We start from the raw sequence: 6,386 nt of genomic DNA on the forward strand, positions 1-6,386 counted from the left end.
TCAGCTATACTCCAATAACATTTTCTAAATGGTTAAAACACACATGTACTGCATTTTTAAGATCTGAATTTATAAAAATATACAGTGTTGAATGAATGAAATATAGTCATCTCCAATTCTAAACAGATTAATCATAGGTTATCTGTTTTTCCTTTTTCTTTCCTTTATTTCTTCCTCTCTCACTTTCTCCCTTTCCTCTTTGCTTTCACTGCCTCCTCCTCTGTCTCTCCCTCCTCCTCCACCTTTTCCTTCTGTTCTTGTTCTTACTGCAATTCTTCTTTTGGTTATTGTGGTAGATTTAAAATGTCCATAAATTCTTGGACACACTTCCTTTATAAAGGTGGAGCCCAATTTCCCAGGAGCTAGACTTGGTTACTCTGTTCCAATGCATAAAATGTGTCAGGGAAGTGACACGTAACCTCTGACACCAAGTCATAAAAGGCATTGCAAATATCCTCTTTGCTCTAATTCTTGGATAACTTGCTTGGAAGACGCCAGCTGCCATGTTAAGAAGACGTTTAAGCAACCCTCTGGAGAGGCCCATGTGGTGAGGAACTGAGACCTCCTGCCAATAGCTATGGGAGTGAGCCATCTTGGAAATAAATGTAATGGCCCCAGTCAAGCCACCATATATCTGCAATCCAAGCTGACTGAAACTATAAACTCTATTAGAGCTCAGATCATTGACCTCTTTCATCACTGACTGCAACTTCATGAGAACTCAGAGCTAGACTCAAGTAGATTAGCCACTCATGATATCCTGACCTACAGAAACAATAGATAATACATATTTGTTCCTTGAAGCCTCTAAATTTACAGGTAACTTATTAAGATACAGGAGGTAACTAAGACAGGTATGTACCTTTATCATGTCAAATTTTATGACAAACCTCCTAAAATTAATTTTTAAAAATATAATTATATAAATATCACATATTTCTGTACACAAAGAATTCAAATAAACAAATAGGAACAAGAAAACACTTATAATTAAGTGTGTTAGACAATAATTAATTCACATTTTAGTATAGATCTTTGAGAATTTTTCATAGGCATTTGATTATGCTTAATAAGGCTACTAGATATGTCCATATAAAATATTAAGATCATAAGCTCTGTAGCCATACTGTCTGGGTTTGAATCCTGGCCCTATCTCTAACTAGCTGTATCATCTTTAGTAAGCTATTTAACTTTTTTGCTCAGTTATTACAAATAAAAATGGAGACAATAAGTATATATCTGGCTCCTTGTTGTGAGGTTTAAATTTATGGAATTAATACATGTAAAAACAATTGCAAAAGAATTGCATTTTTTTTTTTAGGGCCATATGGAAGTTCCCAGGCTAGGGGTCAAGTCAGAGCTGCAACTGCCAGCCTACTCCACGGCCACAGCAACTCAGGATCCAAGCCATGTCTGCAACATACACCACAGCTCACAGCAATGCCAGACCTTAACTCAGTGAGCAGGGCCAGGGATCAAACCAATATCCTCATGGATAGTAGTCAGGTTCGTTACCACTGAGCCATAATGGGAACTCCATGAATCACAGAAATAATTCTATACATTTGTACTATCATTGCTATGTTGTCATATTTAATAAACTCTTTTCTATTCTGTTGTTTTTTTTTATTTTTAGCAGCCTTTGGCATAGTCTTTCACTTCCTCCTTGAAATTTCTCTTTTCCCATTTGTTCCAATAAAGACTTGGGATTCTTTCTATTTAACCAGCTGTTCCCTATCAATTATCTTTGCCCATTTCTCCTCTACTCATTCCAAGATCTGGAGCACTCCTGTGTCTGTCTTTGAATTTGAAATTTTCTTTTACCAGACTCTCTGCCCAAGAGATCTTTTCCAGTCTAATGGTCTTATTCACCAAGGTCCTGCACAGTCAGTCTCCACCTCTTTATGGAACCAGCTTTCTTCTCACTAATGACACACTGGCTATACTGGTCTCCCTTCTGCTCCTCAAACAGACTCCAGAGTCTCCAGAGTCCTTCAGTGACTCCAAGCCTTTGTATGCACTGTTTCAGATTCCTTCCTCCAGCTCTCTGCATGGCTTGTCCTTATTTTTTATCTTAGAAAAGGCCTTCCCAACCATCTCTATTTTTTCTATTGTAAAAACCCTCAGTTCATCTGAGAGTCAGTGGAAATTTATTATTTTTGCCATTTTCTATCTTTCTCCAAATGGCTTTTCCTTGGAAAAAGGAAGTGGAAGGACCTGGCAGTGGAAAATACTTCAAGGGGTACCCCGGGAGGGCAGGGCACAGATGGAACAGGTGAGAGACAGCACTGGAACATGGTTTTCCAGGCAGAGAACAAAGGTTTCTTTTTCTTCAGGAAGAAGTTATACCAGAGGGCAAGGGTCTAGGATCCTTGGTGTAAGGCAGTGAGTGGAGAGGCTCCCCCAATCCTGGAGTTCATCCACATTCCCTAGAAGCACCAAAAGGGGATGAGGATTTGCCCTTGTAGGCTCCAAGGGATGGAAGGGGGAGAATTAGGCAGACATGCTGCCTCAGGTAAAACTCCTCCCTATTTCTTCCTTTGATACAGTCTAATTACACTATGTTTTGCTATGTTATGTTGTTATGTTAAACTATGTTATTTCATTCATTCATACCATACACGAACACTTTTGAGTACCTAGTATGTGGCAAGCAATGTTCTAAGTACTTACATGAATGAATAAAACAGTCAATTATCTGAACTCTTATAAAGTTTACATTCCTATTTCAATAGATAAACGGTGAACAAAAGACATAATAAATGTGTAAATTATACAATGTGTTAAAGGAGAAAAGTACCATGGTTTTTTTTAAAAGAAAGGAAGTGGAAGAAGAAAGTATGGAGTTGGCTCGGGTCAGGATGGGGAACAGATCTGTAGTATGCAATATTGTACCAGGGTAGGATTCTTTGATAGAGTGAGTTGTGGGCAAATTCTTGAAGGCAGTGAGTAATTATCATATGTCTATTTGGAGGAAGACTATTCCAGACAGAGGGAATAGATAGTATGAAGATTGTAATATGGGATCATGACTAGATGTTCAACAAACTGCAAGAAGCCAGTGCTAAAGAAACAAACAGAAGAGGTGAAGTCTGAGAAGAAATTGGCAGTTGGGAGAAACCATCAAGGGGAAGTTATAGGTTGTTTTAAAGACAAGGGTTTTTGTTGTTGTTGTTTTAACATTTCTTTATATTCTACTTTTCTTCACAAGTCTATTTATTGATACAACTTAACAATTTCACCAGAATGTTTCTAGACTCCTTTCATTCATTTTGTCTGCTAATCAGTAAGACTGTTAACATAAATATCCAGGATTTTTTGTTTGTTTGTTTTACTCTCATGAAAGATTTAACTTGGAATTTAATTTTGTTTCTGTTATATTTGTTCAGATTTATTTTTTAGGAATTCCAATTACATGTACCTTGAATATCCCAACTCTCTTTTAAACCAGTTTTCTGCCATTGTGTTCACCTTTTTTCCTTTCTTTGCATTCTGGAAAAGTTCTTAAATTTACCTTCCACATCAGGATTTAGTTTCATTAAGTATCAGTTCTGCTTTTCTTTGCTTTGAAAACAGATCTCATATTGTGGTAATACAGTATTACTCACTTTTAATTCTTTCTTTACCGTAGACATCAGTCTTTTCATATCAATTGGTTATATTAAAATCTCTTTCCATCTCTTCCTACCCCACACCCTGCAAAGGGCTATTTTAAGAAAGCAGCAAACCTTTCTAAAACTACTTCTGTTTCCCATAATATTTTCTTAATAAACATTCATTTTTTGGCTTCTTAGGTAATAGCCTATTTTAATTTTATGTCACGTAATAATTTCCTTGCATATGTTTGTTTCTTTTTTTCCCTTCTTAAACAAAGAACATTCTGTCCAGGCTCAAACTCCACTTGAATGGAGTGCCTTTGTTACTCTTCAATGAAAAAAGAAATGTTGTTAGACAGCCCTCCTTTTCTTAATTGCCAGGGTTGCTAAACATGAGTATCCATTACCAGATCAGTGATCTACAACTAAATGGGGGAGGAAGCTCAGCTAGTCCAAGCAGGAAACTTCACATCTGCAGGCCTTGCTATGGATTTGATAAAACTGTGGTACCATCAACCATTTGTGGTGTGGCCTTGGTTTTCTTTTGGTCCAACTTCTGCTCTGTGCACCTCCATTGCACTTTATTCCCTAATGCATTCTACTCACCATAACTGGAAAAAGTCCTACCAGGATGAGTAACACCCCTCACCCCAAATTCTTCACCTGTGAGATTGAGAGTTTGTGGCTTTCCTGCCCAGTGGTGGTCCTGCAATGGTATAAAGCTGCAGCAGTGAAGTGTGCCTAGTAGTTCTATGTTGACACTTGCCCTCCAAATTTGGGCTGCTTTCTCAGAGAACACCTCATGGCTTTCTCAGAAGGTGGCACTGCTGTTACGTTCTAAGCATCTAGACACAAGCTGCTGTTACATCCTAAAGACACACTTGTGATATGGATGAAAAACTTTATCCTGCCATTGGGAAGTGAGTTATAACCCAACATTTTCATTTGATCCAGTCAGCCTCTGAATCATTAAATCTGATTCAAGCTCAAAAGAAATGGTATTACTCACACAATTCTGTGGCTATTTTAATTCCCATAAATTGCCTTGAGATAGAAGGCAGGTCAATAAAATTCAAGCAGAAGTTGGGTTGAGATTTCAAACAATAGTCACTATAGACATAGTCTTACTAATTTTGTTTCAAGTTTTTCAATGTTTGCCCTTTAAGAGAAAGAAGGGCAGCAAGAAGTTCATCCTGAGAAATGCAATTGCTATCACTAAGAAGAAATTCATACCACATGTTAAATTTAACTTAAATCAACTTGGGGAATTGGAAATTTAATGAAGCTAATATATTAAGAATCTGGACTAATACAGGACTCCAATGGCTCTGTAATTGCTAAGGCTGTTTTCAAACAATAATGAATTGCATTTTGCATTTGTTTGAACCACAACTATTTGACAACTGATATAGTTGAGACAAGAAGCAAACTCCTAATTGCATTATTTTGTTCTTAATGATAGCTCTTGTCAGCAGTTACAGTTTTGTGAAGAAAATGCATCTTGTTTTATTTTAACTGTGTGTGTACAGTTTATAAAGAATGATCATATAATCGATGTGGATTACAGCACCGACGCTTGTGAATCATTAATGTCATACCCTTTCCTTTGCCAATGCTTTAACTATAACACTGTTAAGACAAACATGCCTCTTCTCATCTTTCTATTATGCTGCATGACATTAAAAGTGAAAATAAATGCTATATTTATCTTGATATATATTAAAAAATAATGAAGAGGATAATTATCAAGACTGCATTGCAATTTCACGGCACCGCTGTCAGTTACAAACTGCCTGATCCACACTCTTTTAGTTCATAATGTCAGGAAAAAATCGTGTGATTTAAATACACTTATTTAACTAATTTCTCTCTATTTAGGACTTTCAATGCTCTATTTGTGATATGGGCTTAGTGATGTGAAATTCAATTTTGGAAAAATAGAAGACTGTGAAAGCTGGTCATTCATTTTTGTTTTGTTTGGATATGTAATCTCTTAGCACTGAGTGGCAGCAGTAAAGAAGTACTACAGATTTCAAAATATTCAACTTAAAGTTAGATGTCAATAATGGCAAAACTGACAAACTGGTTTTGCATTTGCTGGCTCTTAACTACGAAAACTGTTTGATTTAATGGCAATTATTTCAATACCATATTGTAAACACTAGGAGCAACCATGAAGCCATAAGAATGCTACTTTCCCGTTTTTAAGAGATATTTTTTTAATACCAGGGCTTAGTACACAAGAAACACAAGATTGTCTTTCCTTTTTCTCTGATCTATCAAAATAACCACATACAGAAAGAGTCAACTTTTGGAAATATTAATCATAAGTGAAAATGCTACTAGATTTATAAAGCCCCCTGATAATGGGTTAAAATAATTGCCAAATACAAAGTCTTCTGACTTCTGTAATAATAAAGAGTTCTTATAGCTGCAGTTTGCTAATTTTTGATACAAGAGGAATTTTATATTATGGCCATGAAATCTTGATCACATAGTTACCTGGTAAGAATACAGATAGAAATCATTAGATAGAAAGAAGAGTAATCAAGCATCCACATACAGAAGTTCCAGAAAATAATTTAAGATACTTGAAATTTATAAGAGTAATACTGAGTATGGATGAGTTATATAATACCATTTCTTCTTCTCTTTTCAGTGTTTTACTGTAATAGCAAAGTGAGTTAAATTCAGTTTGCCTCCTACTTATGTATCCTATAGGGGAAGAATCAGTATCCTTCCTTCAATGTTCTTCTGGCTGGTCTAAAAATTAAATTGACATGAAAGAGG

Source organism: Sus scrofa, chromosome 13 (assembly GCF_000003025.6).
Source record: "Sus scrofa isolate TJ Tabasco breed Duroc chromosome 13, Sscrofa11.1, whole genome shotgun sequence".
NCBI classification, from domain to species: Eukaryota; Metazoa; Chordata; class Mammalia; order Artiodactyla; family Suidae; genus Sus; species Sus scrofa.